Source organism: Bos grunniens, chromosome 12, assembly GCF_055505025.1.
Source record: "Bos grunniens cultivar Pamir isolate PY7600 chromosome 12, Bosgru_T2T1.0, whole genome shotgun sequence".
Classification (NCBI taxonomy): Eukaryota; Metazoa; Chordata; class Mammalia; order Artiodactyla; family Bovidae; genus Bos; species Bos grunniens.
In genome coordinates, this window is record NC_141176.1 from 4,531,833 (window position 1) to 4,551,436 (window position 19,604).

Sequence of the window (19,604 nt, forward strand, 5' to 3'; positions counted from 1 at the left end):
ATGATAAGAACTCTCCAGAAAGCAGGAATAGAAGGAACATACCTCAACATAATAAAAGCTATATATGACAAACCCACAGCAAACATTATCCTCAATGGTGAAAAATTGAAAGCATTTCCTCTAAAGTCAGGAACAAGACAAGGGTGCCCACTTTCACCATTACTATTCAACATAGTTTTGGAAGTTTTGGCCACAGCAATCAGAGCAGAAAAAGAAATAAAAGGAATCAACTCTCACTATTTGCAGATGACATGATCCTCTACATAGAAAACCCTAAAGATTCCACCAGAAAATTACTAGAAATAATCAATGACTATAGTAAAGTTGCAGGATATAAAATCAACACACAGAAATCCCTTGCATTCCTATACACTAATAATGAGAAAACAGAAAGAGAAATTAAGGAAACAATTCCATTCACCATTGCAACGAAAAGAATAAAATACTTAGGAATATACCTACCTAAAGAAACTAAAGACCTATATATAGAAAACTATAAAACACTGGTGAAAGAAATCAAACAGGACACTAATAGATGGAGAAATATACCATGTTCATGGATTGGAAGAATCAATATATTGAAAATGAGTATACCACCCAAAGCAATTTATAGATTCAATGCAATCCCTATCAAGCTACCAACGGTATTCTTCACAGAGCTAGAACAAATAATTTCACAATTTGTATGGAAATACAAAAAAAACCTCGAATAGCCAAAGCGATCTTGAGAAAGAAGAATGGAACTGGAGGAATCAACCTACCTGACTTCAGGCTCTATTACAAAGCCACAGTTATCAAGACAGTATGGTACTGGCACAAAGACAGAAATATTGATCAATGGAACAAAACAGAAAGCCCGGAGATAAATCCACGCACATATGGACACCTTATCTTTGACAAAGGAGGCAAGAATATACAATGGATTAAAGACAATCTCTTTAACAAGTGGTGCTGGGAAAACTGGTCAACCACTTGTAAAAGAATGAAACTAGACCACTTTCTAACACCATACACAAAAATAAACTCAAAATGGATTAAAGATCTCAGTGTAAGACCAGAAACTATAAAACTCCTAGAGGAGAACATAGGCAAAACACTCTCTGACACACATCACAGCAGGATCCTCTATGACCCACCTCCCAGAATATTGGAAATAAAAGCAAAAATAAACAAATGGGACCTAATTAAACTTAAAAGCTTCTGCACAACAAAGGAAACTATTAGCAAGGTGAAAATACAGCCTTCAGAATGGGAGAAAATAATAGCAAATGAAGCAACTGACAAGCAACTAATCTCAAAAATATACAAGCAACTCCTACAGCTCAACTCCAGAAAAATAAACGACCCAATCAAAAAGTGGGCCAAAGAACTAAACAGACATTTCTCCAAAGAAGACATACAGATGGCTAACAAACACATGAAAAGATGCTCAACATCACTCATTATCAGAGAAATGCAAATCAAAACCACTATGAGGTACCATTTCACGCCAGTCAGAATGGCTGCAATCCAAAAGTCTACAAGCAATAAATGCTGGAGAGGGTGTGGAGAAAAGGGAACTCTCTTACACTGTTGGTGGGAATGCAAACTAGTACAGCCACTATGGAGAACAGTGTGGAGATTCCTTAAAAAACTGGAAATAGAACTGCCTTATGATCCAGCAATCCCACTGCTGGGCATACACACTGAGGAAACCAGAAGGGAAAGAGACACGTGTACCCCAATGTTCATCACAGCACTGTTTATAATAGCCAGGACATGGAAGCAACCTAGATGTCCATCAGCAGATGAATGGATAAGAAAGCAGTGGTACATATACACAATGGAGTATTACTCAGCCATTAAAAAGAATACATTTGAATCAGTTCTAATGAGATGGGTGAAACTGGAGCCTATTGTACAGAGTGAAGTAAGCCAGAAAGAAAAACACCAATACAGTATACTGACGCATATATATGGAATTTAGAAAGATGGTAACAATGACCGTGTGTATGAGACAGTAAAAGAGACACTGATGTATAGATCAGTCTTATGGACTCTGTGGGAGAGGGAGAGGGTGGGGAGATTTCGGAGAATGGCATTGAAACATGTATAATATCATGTATGAAATGAGTTGCCAGTCCAGGTTCGATGCACGATACTGGATGCTTGGGGCTGGTGCACTGGGACGACCCAGAGGGAGGGTATGGGGAGGGAGGTGGGAGGAGGGTTCAGGATGGGGAACACAGGTATACCTGTGGCAGATTTATTTCGATATTTGGCAAAACTAATACAATATTGTAAAGTTTAAAAATAAAATTAAAAAAAAAAAGAATTTCATTTTTCACATACAAAAAGAGGATAGTATATACCTAGATTCCTTTTTAGATTATTTTAAAACTAAAACAGATAGCATATTAAGAAAGAATCTTAAAATATCACATGTTTTAGAAACTTATAGTTTTGCAACTATTAGTTTTGCTATTTAATCATCTCATAAAAAAGGTTTAAATTAGCAAATTTCATATATTTCCTGCAGCTGAATGATTTGCAAAATATCAATGCATCATGAGTAAGAATTTTGGGACCCTCTCTCTCAATTAATAACATATATATTTATATTTGTATTATTCACCTGTGGCCAAGAAGTTTAACAAGGCAAATCTAGTATTCTATAGTGATTGCTGCTGCTGCTGCTGCTTTGTCGCTTCAGCCGTATCCAACTCTTTGCTACCCCATGGACTGCAGCCTACCAGACTCCTCTGTCCATGGGATTTTCCAGGCAAGAGTACTGGAGCTGGGTGCCATTGCCTTCTCTGGATAGTGATTGAGACAGTGTCAAACCATATACACTGGGATGATTCTCTTCAAACTACCAATTGAAAAACACTGAGTTTACATTAACCAAAGATGAAGAGAGCTAGATTTCATTTCATTTGCTTAATATTTGTGCAGTTTTCCTTGAGCTTTCTAAGTGACAAGAGAGCTGCAATACTAGATTAACAGAAGAAACTATTCTGATCTCAGATTACCATTTTATCCATTATGTGATCATTTCTTGTTTTAAAATGTAAAGACTATTCAACTCTATCTTAACCACACCACTTTTCTTATCTGATAAGAGTTAAGTACTTCTGTCATCAATCTGTAGAAACAATGAAAGTGAAAGTGAAGGCAGAATAGAGCAGACATTAATATTCTTGAGTCTAAAAAACTATTGTTCAAACAATAGTTGGGACACTATTGTTCCAACATTGTATACCTTTTTGACTCAGAATTGTACTGATTTGGGATTAAGATGTTCAAAGAATATATTTCTTGGTCAATTTATAGGAAAAAAAAAACATTTAAACTAGTTGCAAAAGTTTATCTACAAAAATTAGTTTAATTTTTTTTAAATTTTGCTTTATGAACACTTTAAAAGTTTCACCATATACATCAACTAACCTTTTAGAAACAAATTTATTTCTCTTGTACATAATATATCTTCCCTAAATAGTTTGATATTTCCCTGAGAATAAGATCTATGTGTAAACCTCTCAACACATTTACATTTTCTAAATGAATATTAAAACAATGAATGAAGATGAATGAAGAGTGAGTGCAAATTAGAAATTTAGGAATATCTGGGGAAAAAATCAGTCTTAGCTTCATAAGAGTTGTCCGTGGCTTTAAATTATATAGGGGCTACCATGGTTGCTCAGATGGTAAAGCGTCTGCCTGCAATGTGGAAGACCCAGATTTGATCCCTGTGTCGGGAAGATCCCCTGGAGAAGGAAATGGCACCCCACTCCAGTATTCTTGCCTGGAAAATTACATGGATGGAGGAGTGTGGTAGGCTACAATCCATGGGGTTGCAAAGAGTGGGACACGACTGAGCAACTCCACTTTCTTTAAATTATGCTGTATCATAATTAAGTATGAGAGTTATGGCATTATTCTAGTAATAAGCATTCACAAAACCATCTGAAATTATTTGTCTTTAAAAATAGACATAATTCACTTTTCAGCTTAGCCTTTTTTTTGCGGAGACATTTTTGTTGTAATAAAAACTGAGATGACTCACCTGACCTTAGAGAAATAGCTTCTTATGCTGTGTTTAACGAAGTAAGTTTTAAATGGGAAATGAAAAAATAGGCAGGTGGATATAAGGCAATGGCAAAAGGCATTAAAAGGCAGGGCCAGTTTATAGACTGCCCTTCCTCTGAAAATATGAGATTAAAGATAAGTTTGAAAAAGAAGGACATTTCAGTAGAAGCACCAGCACTATTTCAGTGTCTCTTAGCCACTGAAATTATTTAACAGGAGGGAAATACTAATTAAGATTTTACTGCCACCAAACAGTATTTACTGTAGTTGAACGGGATGAGTTTTAAAGCTGCTTGATCTCATTTCCTTGTTAAGATCTTCATACAGAAATCTCAGATTTAATCAGACTCAGATCCCTTGCTTACCCCTCCCCTTAATAGAGAAGAAACACATTGGGTGCATCATGATCTCAAGAGATTATTAATCTCTAAAAAATCTTCTTGCCCTCCCACAACCTCCCAGCCTATGACAACAATTATGATGGCTTCTGCAGAGTAGTATCGCTGTTAAAAATGGCAATAAAAATGATGGAATTAAATTATCTTTCCTATGTATAAATGCAACACTTATTTCCATGCTCTTTGGACAGCATCCATTCTTTTCTAGCAGACATGGCTATGCATCATTCCTAAATATACTGTAAATCTTCTAATAATTAATAACTGCTAGAGCTCAGTACCTTAAAAATGAATTTATATGAATTATGAATCACCTGTAACTGAATTCATTTCTCCCTTTCTTCAGCTATAAATCCAAAAGGAAAGGGAGCTGTTGTCAACTGTGTGTATAATTTAAAAATGTTTTTCTCTTTCAAATATTTTGGTTGTTTGGATTGGCTTTATTTCTTATTGGGTTAGTTTCTCAGAACCATCATTTGACTCCCATTTTCAAGAGGTTGTATTTTTTTTTTTATTTTCTGTCTTTCAGGCATAGTTTTTTTATTTCAAATGTGATTTTCCTTTTATTATGAAATTGGTGCAGTTTATTTGGTAAAAAAAAATTTGAATAATCAAAATACATACATTTTATATATAACTATCATGTAGCTTTTGCTTTATATCCATGTAGAGTATTATCTACATGAATAAATACATATCTACATCTGTATTGTTATCAGTATCAATATAGACAGATAGGTTGGTGGGGATTACCACACATTGTATTTTAACTGATATATATTTTTTAAATTAAAACATATCCTTCACACTATTGCAAGTTGAATGATGTAAGCACTGTATTGTCCACTTCATTTCTATTTAAAGACTTCAGACTCATTTATTGAATAGGTAATTTAGGTAAACAAAATCATAATTCATTCCACAGGTTTTTATTTTTGCTTTTTTAGTCAATGGAAAAGGGACTAGTGATATACCAAATTAATACATTTTGTACAGTTTCTAACTTATATATTCCTACATTTTCATTGATATTTATTCCTTATTCTGTTCCTATATTCCTCTTCGTATTAGCTACAATTTTCAACTTGTGGAGAAAGCTGGGGTTCAGAAAGATTTAGCAGCTTATCCAAAGTCACCTGGTAATCAACTACAAGATTTATTGTTGTCTGATTTCAGAGTTAAGAGGTAGGTTCTAGTAGTTCGCATAGTTTATAAACAGACAAAATTATGAGTGAGGTAATGAGTGGATGAGCTTTAGAAGATCTCAGATAAAAAAGCAGTGTTGCTAAAGTTACTCTAAATTTACCAAGAATCTGTAACTTGGCTTCTCTCTGGCTCAACTTTATAGTGAAGAAAGTCTTCTGTGAGTAATAACTATAAAGTTTAATTCTCAAGTGAATTTATATACTGAAACATACTATTTAAAAACTGTACATCTGTGTCTCTTTTTTGTCTCACATACAGGGTTATCATTACCATCTTTCTAAATTGCATATATATGCATTAGTATACTGTATTGGTGTTTTTCTCTCTGGCTTACTTTACTCTGTATAATCGGCTCCAGTTTCATCCACCTCATGAGAACTGATTCAAATGTATTGATGTATGGCAAAACCAATACAATATTGTAAAGTAATTAGCCTCCAATTAAAAAAATAAAATAAAATAAAAAACTGTACAATTAATTTGTTATTATCTACCCAAATTCTCTTCAACTTTACTTTGACAAACTAGAAACTAAGATCAAAAGTTTTCAGTGATGTTGTTTCCAAGGTTTCCCAGATAATGTGTGTGTAAGTATGGAATCACCTTTACAATATTTGAAATCTATTAAAAAACACACACACACACACAAAAAAAAAAAAAATTAAAAGAAAGGAAGAAAGCCATTGATTTACTCTGTCTCCTGTATTTGGCTCAGCCACTTGAAGATATGTACTGCAGAGCGGTCATATGAACATGAAAAATATTTTCATTTTTATCACAAATCTGGAGTGTAGAATACTGGGAAGAAGAGGAAGGGTAAGGCGTGTTTGTGTTGGGGGCAGGGGTGCTGTTTCAAATAGCAGTTACCAAAACATTTAATACATTGAGTAACTTCTTAATATAGAAATGATGGCCCTTTATCTGAAAAATATTCACTTTCTGCTTTATTATTCCAAATTCTTGAATGTGTTGAATTTTTTTTTCTATGTTAAATGTGTCAGTGGGAGAGACTATTAAAGATTAAATATCACTTAACCTTAATTGAAATCTCAAGCTTTTTTTTTCTTACCAGTATGTTATAATACAAGGCAGGGGTCAGACAGGAGGAAAATAGGACCCCTGCTGCAGAATTTAGCAGAAAGTAGATCAGAAGCTTCTGGTCAAAGATAAATATCATAGTATGATGGCAGTTTTCAATTTTTAACTTTGCTGTACTATACATAGATATATTAGAACCTTTGCAAGTACCTTATTGGGCTTCCCTGGTGGCTCAGCAATAAAAGCAGTAAAGAATCTCCCTGCAATGCAGGAGACTCAAGAGACATGGGTTCATTTCCTGGGTCGAGAAGATCCCCTGGATGAGGGTATGGTAATTCACCCAAGTATTCTTACCTGGAGAATCCCTTGGACAGAGAAGCCTGGTGGGCTACAGTCCATAGTGTTGCACAGCGTCGGACATGACTGAAGAGAATTTGCAAGCACACGAGCACCACAGTAACAACAAAACTCTGATACTGAAAATATTGAAGTGTTTGTATTGGGAGCAAGAAAGAGATGTCAATATGAGGAGACAGCATTCTAGGCTTTAAGCAGAAGCTGAGCATCAGGCCCACAGGCACATTGGGCAGCAGTAATTTTACAGAGAGGAAGACATAGGACGCATCCCCATGGCCAGAAGCTAGGCCAAAAGGTGCACACAGGGAGCTGGCCGGGCCTGAAGTGGCCTCTGCCACACTGAAGAAAGGCGTGCATGTTTCCCTAATAGACCATCCTGGAGAAGGAACACCATTTTGCTTGGGGGCTTACCTTACTTAACACAATACATGCAGTCCCAGAGGAAGTGAATTTAGCTCAGTTTTGTCAGAGAAAACTTTTTAGCGATACATGGAGGGATTCACCACTTTTAAGCAACTACTTCTAAAACAAGGTCAGGCAGAAGGATCAAGCTTCATCAGACAAGTAAGAAATACCCAGCAAGGAACTTCCTAGAATAGTGAATATAACTGAAACTAAACCCCAGAAAGTTCAGGTTCAGAAGGAGTTCTAACAGAGAGAGAGTACCAAACACTGCTAATGTACAGGTTTATTACAAAATTACTGATTAGTAGTATTTTCAGACTTGGAAAGAAGGTGCTTATCTGCAGCAAAATTTATTGCCTTAAAACTGTTCTTTTTTTGTGTGTGTGTTTTTATTTTAAATACATACACTGGGGTTTACACCTTAAAAAGGAATCATAAAATTTTTGGTACAGGTATTAAAAACAATGTAAGATTAACAGCGAAACAAAGCAGGACCTGTGGGACTCCTAGACACAAAAGCCTTTGTGTGTCCTTTTCCTAGGATTCCAAAGGGCAGGTTGAAACAGCTGCTAATCAGAGAAGGGAAACGATGCAGATACAAGGGAGGAGCAGAGGAGAAACACTAGTACAGCCTTGGGAGGAGATCCTGGTGCTCCCTGAAGGGATACATGTAACAAAATCTTTGAGCTGTTCTGCAGAACTAAAACTTCATCAAATAGAAGATGCTAACTACTAGATGAAACGCTCATCGTTCCAGAGAAGGTCACAGTTTACCCATCATCACCTGATGCCAGATGATCTCTGGATTGGAAAAAATGAGTGCACGGGACACACTCTAATTGTTATCAGCAGCCCCATTCACTTTATTATAAAACTCCTCCTGAATGCCCAGCACTGGGACACATGGTTTTGAAGGCAATTAGCCCACTGTGGCTCCCTTTACCTGGCAAAGCAATAAAGCTATTCTTTTCTACTTCACCCAAAACTCTGCCTCTAAGATTTAATTTGGAGTTGGAGTAACAGAAGATGGATCTGGCTTCATTACTTTCACTAATTTGGCGTGGAGTTCTGATGCATTCCTAGCTATATAACTGCATAAAATAATTAATTGCATGGTAACCTAATCAGAAATTGGAATAAAGTTAACATACTACATAAAGTCAGGGGCTGGTCAAAATGATCAGTTAATCTGTTAAAGTATGGTCCAGCTCTGAAGTCATAATACCTGAAAAATTGTTCCAATTTGCATGCTCTTAATTTAGCATAACTTTGTTTGAGACATAAGCAACCATGTGAAAACAGTAATAAGTGAGTATACCACAGTATAACTGTCAAACTAATTCCCAGGATCTCAGAAGTGACCTTATTAGGAAATAGGGACCTTACAGATGTAATCAAGTTAAGAAGAAATAGCCCGGGCTCTAATTTAATATGACTGATCTTTTAGAAAGAGACTCTGAGACCCAATCACATGAGAGGAGAACACCATGTAATAATAGAGGCTGAGACCCGAGTGTTGCAGTTGCAAGCCAAGGGACACCAAAATTACAAGCAAACCAAACCCACCAAAGGAGAAAGACAAGAAAGAACCCTTCACTATGGATTTCAGACATGACTAGAGACACTGGGGCTTATTTTGAACTGCTGGCCTCCAGATCTGTGAGACAGTAGATTCAGTGGTTTAAGCCATAGAGCTTGTGGTACTTTGTTATAAAAGCCCTAGGAAATGAGTATACCTGCCTTCTAAATATCCATCTCATTAAATAATACTGTTAACTGTTAAGTCACTTCAGTTGTGTCCGACTCTGTTCAACCCCATGGATGGCAGCCCACCAGGCTCCCCCGTCCCTGGGATTCTCCAGGTAAGAACACTGGAGTGGGTTGCCATTTCCTTCTCCAATGCATGAAAGTGAAAAGTGAAAGTGAAGTCACTCAGTCCTGTCTGACTCTTAGCGACCCCATGGACTGCAGCCTACCAGACTCCTTCATCCATGGGGTTTCCAGGCAAGAGTACTGGAGTGGGGTGCCATTGCCTTCTCCTATTAAATAATAGGATAATGGTAAATTTGCAAATAATTCAGTAATATTCAACCTCATTAACTATGTATTTTTGGATACAATTTACACACAAATAGAACAGTGATGTTGGAACCATTTATGAATGGTTCTGAAATTGTGAAAAATTCTGAAATTCTGAAATTGATGAAAAATTCTGAAATTGATGAGTGAAATTAGTGTGATATTGACCAGCACTCAACAGACTTCAAGGCTAGTGTCAAGACAATTTAGAATTAAAAAAAAAAATGTGAAATGTGTCTTTACCTTAAAATATCATGATTTCTTCATTTTGAGTGCTGGTTCTTCATTTATAGTGCAGTTATTCATTTGCACCACTTGAGTCCTTATCCACCCTTAGATATGATGGATATGAGAAAGGAACAGGATTGCATGTGTGACTGGGAAATAGGCAACTGTAGCAGGTTCTATTTACAACAAAGTACTTTTAAATTTGTATATGTGTTATGACACTTTTGTGGTCAACAGACAGTAAAATTCCTCAAGAAAAATAGGTCTCTTTTGATTTATGTTAAGATACTAATAACAGCTCACCAGAACAGGGCTGTTTTCTCAGTTTTGATTTAGACCTTGTTTGGACCTTTAGAGAAAACACAGATGAAAGGCAGCATAAGAAATAAACTGAAAATCCCATTTAGCAAATCTACTCCCTTCCATTAGCCATTGTTCACCTATTTTTCTTTGACTTAGACAAATTCAAGATTTCCAGTTCTGAGCCTTCAGAGATCCTGCAGTGTCTGAAGAAAAAAATAAGAATGGAATTTAGATTGCTCTAATTCTCAGAGTTGCGAAGAAAATAATAAATAAGATAACATCAAATCTGAACTACAAAATAAGGAAAAATATACTTGTTTAAAATTTCAAATCCCAAAGATAACATATGGAGAAGGCAATGGCACCCCACTGCAGTACTCTTGCTTGGAAAATCCCATGGACAGAGGAGCCTGGTAGGCTGCAGTCCATGGCGTCGCTAAGAGTCAGACACGACCGAGAGACTTCACTTTCACTTTTCACTTTCATGCACTGGAGAAGGAAATGGCAACCCAGTCCAGTGTTCTTGCCTGGAGAATCTCGGGGACAGGGGAGCCTGGTGGGCTGCCGTCTATGGGGTCGCACAGAGTCGGACACGACTGAAGCGACTTAGCAGCAGCAGCAGCAACATATAATGTCGGATTCTGTCTTACTGGGGAACTGATATAAAATGTGTGACTATAAAAATGTTGGTGGATTAAACCTTGCTCATTTTCTTGCCATGTTAACTCTGGATAGTTTTGATCATATTCACTTTGATCAAAATTTATACAAAATATACCCTTTAGAGCCCTAAGAATCTTTGGTTTATTTTAATTGGGTAAACAATAAGTGTATCTTGAATCAATTCAGGAAATGTATTTTTAAAAAGTGGATTATAAGTAGCACATAAATAATTTATTGGATAAGGGGAGATTATGTTTATGGCTGGATTTTTTAAAAATTCATTTTTAATTGAAGGATAATTGCTTTACAGTATTGCATCAGTTTCTACTAAACATCAGCACGAAGGAGCCATAGGTTTAGCCATGTCCCTTCCCACTTGAACATCCCTCTCACGTCCCTCCCCAACCCACCCATATAGATTGTTAAATAAGCCTTAAAATAATTTATCAACAAGGTTTAGAGAAATTAGATATAAGAACCACATCTGTCTCTTACCTTCAGCTTTAGTTCTGGAGGCATATAGCAGAGGTTTAAAAGCAGGGACTTTCAAAACCATCAGGCAGATCAGCTCTATCATTCATTAACTGACCTTGAGCAAATCCAATCTATATTGACCAATCCAATCTATATTAATCCAATCTAAACAAGATAATACACATAAAGTGTATCTCATAGTAAGCCCTTGATATTATAGTTATTATATTATTATGAAAATGACAGCCATATATATACAGAGTGCAAAAGCTCTCTAACATTGGGAGAATGATGCTGACCCACACTACTGATTCTTCTATTCCTTTTATAGAAATATCAAAAGTAATAATCATTGTATAGCATATAGTACTTGACAGCAATGGGCATTTTCTCAACATTTGACATATATTAACTAATTGAATCCTTATAACTGTTTTATGTGGTAGCTGTTATTATTACTTATTTCTTATCAATGGAAAACTGAAGCACAGAGAGGCTTAGAAACTTGCATAAGGATACAGAGCAGAGCTGAATGTTGCTGTTGAGTAAGTCTGGTCATAACCAGAATCTGCGGTCATAACCATAAGCCACAGTCTTGTTAAAATGTCTATCACTCTGTGGATTTCTAAGAGATACGCTTTGTTACTCATTCATTTGATGTGAAGGCTTTTATCAAGTTTAATTCCATACTTATATTCTTCTCTCCACTAGCTAATGCACTTGTGTCTTAATGGTATTTAACCAATGTACATCAGAGAGTTTGACCTTCAGTCAACTCAAAGAAAATATTTGTCCACAAATCTGACTTTTAGCTTCACTCTAAAAGCCTTTGTATTCACAGGAAATAGCTGAAAGAAGACACAAGAGTATGGCAGGAATGCTTATACAAGGGAGCCCTTAAAGTTTAAATGTCTCTGCCTCTAACAAAGAGAAGTCAGTGATTATAATTCACAAAAGGAAGTTGGTTGGCAACTGGGTTTTCATAGTAAAACTCAGGGTCAGACCACAAGCTCACAGAGGGAAAAATTATATAGAAAGGAGGAAGAACATTTTTCACCATATCATTTCCTGCATAGAGAGCTTTCCTACGAGATTTATGCAGAGTCATATCTGTAGCAAGAAGAAAAGGGTGCTCTGTCCTTACATTCAAAGCCAAAGGAAGACTGAAGAGTAGAATAGCAACAAAAACTGTATCTTCTTATAGTCTTGTATGAAAAGGAAGTGAAAATGTTTCTGATGCTCCCATTAAATGTAGTAAACTTTTAGGAAAATAATTACATTGAAAACACTTCTATAGGCTTAAAGAAATAATACAATTCTCAGTTTCATTAAAATTTCAGGAGGTTTAAATGCATCCATGTTTTCTAGTTTTATAATTCAAAATTTTCAAACAAGCGTGACATGGATAGGTCTTTTAACCAGTATTTTACTGTAGTCATCCAAAATAAATTCAATTCTCTTAGGAAAAAAACAAAAACAAAACCCTTGAGCTTGTCCAGAGTATTTACTTGAATGGATGGTTTTTACATAACTGTTTACTCTCAAAATGTTATAATATCACTATATTTTCCTTTATAGTGTATGCATATCCATTGTAAAAATTCAAACAGCTTTTAATAATATGAAGAAATAATAGCTGAATTCCTATGACTCTATTAAAAACCCTATTAACATATTTACACACTACACATTGCCATTATTCATCATTATAAAGTCACATTCTTCTTATACATATAATCACATATTGTAGACTCAAAAATTCTTAACAACAACGACGTTAGCATCATAATTTTTAAACAATTACATACAGGTGGAACTTGAAGTTGCCTTTTAGATTTCTCCTATTATAAACAAGGCTGCAAATATTATAAATATATCTTTTCACATGTTTCCAATTACTCCTTTTGGATACATGCTTATAAATAAAAATAGTATATTAAAGACCATTCATATTTTAAACTTTTTAATACATATTTCAGAATTACATTTCAAGAATGCAACATGTTTTCCCCAATAGCATAGGAGAATGTCACTTTTCAAATATCCTCATCAATGTACTGGAAATAGCCAAGGGACGCTCTTTTACCCACTGTTTATGTTTATTAATAAGAATTTTCCATAGACACTTTGGACTCTTGACCAACTCCCTACTCTGTCTCACAGAGACGTGAATTCAATTTGAAGCTAACAGTCACTGGGCCATCTTTCTTGATGAAGAGAAGATAATGTGGGGGCGAAGGGATCTTTTTATAGTTTGTACTGTCAATTAGTTAAACTAGAATTGCATTTCTCAGAATCCTCTTTCCTGTACATTCCAGGCTACAGTTGTCCAACAGAAAATTTAGGTGAGATTTTAAAACTAAATTCAGAATCGATTTCCTACTTAAGATCATGCAGTTGGAGGCCATGCCAGTGCTCACAGAAGTACCTCTTATTGACTTTTACTTCATGACCAGCTCTCTTCCAAGTTATTGGCCTTTCTGAGTGAGACAGTCATCACACTTTCACAGAATATCAGAATATTTAGTTGCACAACCACAGAAGAAACACTTTCTTTGCTAGCACCCCTTAATGGTCCCACATTATTGGCTAGACATACGTGGTTTCTCAGATCTGTTGGTTGGTAACTTCTCTGATACTCCTCCATTTTAGACTTTCATCTTCTCGGCATTTTCAACAGTTGAGTGATGTTTGATTTCTATAATAGATCCCTTGACTGATAACTCATCTGATAACTCTTCCCTGCTAAACCTTGCTTGATTCTTTCTCTCTCCACATAGATCAGTGAGAGACAGTAACTTGGGTAAATGCTGGTACTCTGAAAAATCCAACTTCCCTTCTCAGGAGTTGAACATTGAGTCAGCAAACCCATTTTGGTTCTCACACTAAGGTGTGTTCACCAGGCAGTTCTTTGTCTGTAACAAACATGACATTTTTCTCCATCTGTGGACTTGTCAATCTCAGTTGCTAAGACTGAGTATGAGATAATAGGTGTGCTATCAATTGCCCTCTTCTTAACCACTTCAAGAGATGTCATGATTAACTGCTTTTTCATTTTACTGATATAATAAGCAAAATACATGATCATGACTTTAGGGTTTAGATTTACTTAAAGATTAATGAGATCGGATATTCTTTTCATTTGTTGACTCAGTATTTACAGTCTGATTTATCCTAAATGTTGGTTCAGGCTTTATAGCTAGTGTTTACATATTAATTTTCTTATGTATTTGACAATAACATTCGGTAAATATTTATCATTTTGATAAATTTCTTGATTGTTTTATGGAAAATAAATAGAAAATAAATAGTAAAATGACAGACATAAGAAATCTCTACACCACACAGGGCACTGTTAAAAAATTAAAATTCATTATCACAGCTTGGAAGAGAATATTTGCAAATCATATACCTTATAATAAGTCTTTGATAAAGAACATATAGCCAGAAGATTAAACAAAATATTACTCAATAATAAAAAAAACAAATATCCAGTTTCACCAGTGAAAATAGTTCAACAGAGGAGATATATGAATGATCAATAAACACATGACTTCATGCTTGACATTATTTCACATTAGAGAAAGGTAAATTTAAACCAAAATGAGATACCACTTCACACCTACAATTCTACTGGTGAGAATGTGGATAAATTGGAATCTCATACACTATTGGTAGAAATGCAAAATAATGCAGTCACTTTGAAAGAAATTTGACAGTTTCTTAAAAAGTTAATGTACATTTATCATGTAATACAGCAAGTTACTTCTGTGTATCTATCTAAGATAAAGAAAAACATATGGCCACACAAGACACATATGTGATGTTCATAGCAACATTATTCAAAATAGCCAAAAAAAAAAGTATAAGCAACCCAATTTTTAATATCAGATAAATAGCTAAACAAAATGGGGTATATTGAACATTTAAATACTATTAATCAGTAAAAAAAAAAAAAACTAGTCAATCTAATCACACTAGGACCACAGCCTTGTCTAACTCAATGAAACTAAGCTATGCCCGTGGGGCAACCCAAGATGGGTGGGTCATGGTGGAGAGATCTGACAGAATGTGGTCCACTGGAGAAGGGAAAGGCAAACCACTTCAGTATTCTTGCCTTGAGAACCCCATGAACAGTATGAAAAGGCAAAATGATAGGATACTGAAAGAGAAACTCCCCAGGTCAATAGGTACCCAATATGCTATGAGATGGCTGGATGGCATCACTGACTCGATGGACGTGAGTCTCAGTGAACTCTGGGAGTTGGTGATGGACAGGGAGGCCTGGCGTGCTGCGATTCATGGGGTCGCAAAGAGTCGGACACAACTGAGCGACTGATCTGATCTGATCTGATCTGAATCAGTAAAAATATAAAATATTAATATGCACTCAAACATGAATAAGTTTTGAAGCAACATGATGTTACAAAAATCAGATATTATATAATTCCATTTCTATGAAATATCCACAAAAGACAAATCTATAAAATCAGAAAGCAAATTAATGATTGCAAAGGGCTAGAAGTGAGAATTGTAATTGAAAATGGACATTGAAGTTTTAGAAATGCTCCAAATTGCATTATGTTGGTGAGTACACAACTGAAACTTTACAAAAAAAACTTCAAGTCAATTGAAAATATTCAATTGAAAAATTCAATTCATTTGAATATTTAACACTTAAAATGAGTGAATTGTATCATAAAAATTATACTTCAAAAAATTATACCCCCATAAAGCTAATTAAAAATAGATGGATCAAAAATTCAAAAAGTTAATGTTATCTTTTTGGGTTTGATTGTTATAAACATATTGATTTTTACCTATGAAATAAAGATTTATGAAATGATTAGATGATTTGCCTAAAAACACTAAAAAGAAAGGTTCAATGAATAAATCTTGCTAATATATTGAGGACTTAATTCCCAGAGAACATGAAATGAAATGAGTATATCATTATCAAGTACTAAAATATTTAACTGCTTTTCAAATATTTTGAAATAAATTATAAAGCATTAAATAATTTTAATAAAAACTCTTGTATTGAAACAAAGATCACTTTATTAAAATAAATTTCAACATTTAAAAAAATGAATCCACATGAGAAATCATGATTATTTTAGATAAAGACCACTCACACTGTAAGTACAGTACCAAATTTAAACTTTCTTTGAAACTTACTTTTCAAATTGCAAAGTTCTGCACAGTCTAGGTGTTAAGCTTGGTCAGAAAGTGAAAACATGTGTCTCTGGGGATGTAAACATCCCTTACAGATCTTGCTTCAGCTCGTTTCCTAATAGAGATCCAGGGGAAAACAAGCAAGTCTAAAGAAGGAATAGAAGATGTGGAAGCCAAAGAGAGAAGATCAAAGTACTTTCTTCATTTCTGTATTTATTTTAAATCAAGAATTATCTTGAGAAACAGCAGAGGAACCTGAATAACAGGAGCTGTAGGAATACATTGGAAATAATACAAAATAAATACAGTTATAATAGACATCAGAGATTTCAGCATTTGTGCTATCCAGTTTTCTGTTGTCTTCTCAGGTTTTCTTTTTTTGTGTAGTTTTGAAATAGAGTTATTTATAGACATGTTTCTCTGTTTCTCATTCAAATTCATTCTTATCTTTTCTCTGTTGTTCAAAAGATGACAAATACAATTTCTACTATGATTTCCTACAACACTTTTATGGGCATCAATGTGGCCTGATCTTCACAACAAGATGTGATGTAAGTGAGCAGCCATACTTATTCTCATTTTCTACATGTGAAAAGAAAGAGAGGTCATTTACCAGTTAATGTCATACACCTGACAATTTATAAAGTTAAAACTTGAAACCAGGTCTTAAGAACCCAGGAATTAAAATGCAGTAATTTTGTTTCATTGTTTGAACTTTTCTTCACAAAAAGTAAGGATTTATCTTCATTTCAAAATTTTGTGACCACCTATGTGGTTAATCTACATAACTGGGCACAAATGGCTCAGAACAAAGTCAACCATGACTTTCACTGAAACTAACTGAGGATTATTTTAGAAAATGAAGTAATTGCTTTATATAGAAGTCTTCAATTGTTTCTGATATAAAGTTAAAATGTATCAATATCTACCACTGAATTAAGATTTTGAGGTGTTAGACATTTTATCTAAAAAATTTCCTTATTTTTCTATTTATTGAACACATACAAGAAAAAATATATAGTAAATAAATGTTCAAATTTCCAGTACCCTCAGAATTCTGCAAGTTAGCACTTAATTTTTATGTTTTTCTTAATTTATTTTAAATTTAAAAGGAACCCAACATTTATTTTCTTTAAAAAAATCAGTAAGAACTTATTCTACATTAAAATCCATTTTATTAACCCCAATTCCAGTGCTATAGCCACACATTCCAACACATGGACTTAAACAATATTTCTTCCCTCAGTTTCTGTGGCTGACTTATTACCTAAACTTTAAACAAAGGAGGACATTGCCACTCTGTGTTGATTTTACTGAACTCAAACCCAAAGGGTCATAGTGAGTAGTATAGCTGATTTGTTTAAATAGAAAGTATATTATGCATCCAGAAAGCATCATAAGTATCATCAGAAAATTTAAGAGAATACGTTTTTCTTACTGAGATGAGTTTCACCCATCAGACTGAACGTACTGTCAAGGTTAAATCTTTTATTTTCAATGATTCCAATTATTTTGAATACCAAATGTTTAATTATCTAAAGGAGGAAATTAATAAGCTCCATTCAACAAATCAAAAATCCCCATCAGTTTCTGCAGCATGCAAATCTTTCTTTGTGTTATAAATGAGCACTCTCCATAGACTACTTTTTTTCACCTCTTTTCATTTTTAACCTAAAGTGTCAAGAGGATGGACATTGTACATTAAGTCAATGGATTTTCCAATCTAGTTTTGCTTTTTCATTTGAGCTTCATTTGTCTGAGCTCACAAAGAACGTGGGGAATGAATTCACAGTTTATCTCACTGCACAACGAAAATAGTATTTTATTCTTTTGAAGAGGAATTTTATTTTCCAAATGTCCTTCTTAACCATCGTAGAAACTGATTTCTAGGATCTGCTTTGTCACTCACTAGTTCTGAGATGTCTTTCAATCATTTGTAAAAGGGGACTATTCTAATTAAATTCTCTCCTATCTTGAAAGTATTTAATACTATATAATTATTCTAAAGCAAATATATTCTGGATAGAGAGTGATCCTCATGACACACTAAAAGGTCTTGATGAATCCCCCCAAAAGTTGTCCTAAGAATAAAGTCTCGGAAATTCCTGAAATCTCTTTTAATCCTGATTTCCTTACAAGTGGTGTTTCTTGTTGCTGTTCAGTCGCCCAGTCCTGTCCGACTCTTTAAGACCCCATAGACAAGGAACCATGCCAGGCTCCCCTTTCTCTCACCATCTCCTGGACTTTGTGCAAGTTCATGTTCATTGCATAGGTGATACCATTCAGTTGTCTCCTCCTCTGACCCCCTCAATCTTTCCCAGAATCAGGGGCTTTTCTAATTAGTAGTCTGTTCATATCACATGACTAAAATACTAGAGCTTCAGCTTCAGAATCGGTCCTTAGAGTGAATATTCAGGGTTGATCTCCCTTAAAATTGACTGGTTGGATCTCATTTCTGTCCAAAGGACTTTCAGGAGTCTTTTCCAACTACAGTTTGAAAGCATCATTTATTTGGCATTCTACCTTTTTTACAGTCCAGGTCTCACAACCATATGTGACCACTGGGAAGACCATAGCCTTGGCTATACGGACCTTTGTCAGCAAAGTAATGTCTCTGCTTTTCAACACACTGTCTAGGTTTGTCATTGTCTTTCTGCCAAGAAGCAATCATCTTCTGATTTCATGTCTATAGTCAACATCTTCAATGATTTCGGAGTCCAACTAGAGGAAATCTGTCACCACTTCCACCTTTTCCGCTTCATTTATTATGAAGTAATGGAACCAGATGCCATGAACTTAGTTTTTTTTAATATTATTTTTAACCCAGCACTTTCACTCTCCTCCTTCATCCTCATCAAAAGGCTCTTTAGTTCCTTTCTCTTTCTGTCATTAGAGTGGTACCATCCTCATATCTGAAGTTGGAGATGTTTTTCTCACCTATCTTGATTCCAGTTTATAACTCATCCAGCCTGGCATTTCTCATGATGTGTTTAGTGTGTAGGTTAAACAAACAGGTGACAGCAGACAGCTCTGTTTATTGTACTCCTTTCTTGATCTTGAACCAATTAGTTGTTTCATACAGTGTTCTAACTGTTGCATCTTTACCTGCATAAAGGTTTCTCAGGAGACAGGTAAGATGGTCTGGTATTCCCATCTCTCTAAGAGCTTTCCACAGTTTGTCATGATCTACACAGTCAAAGGTTTTAGTGT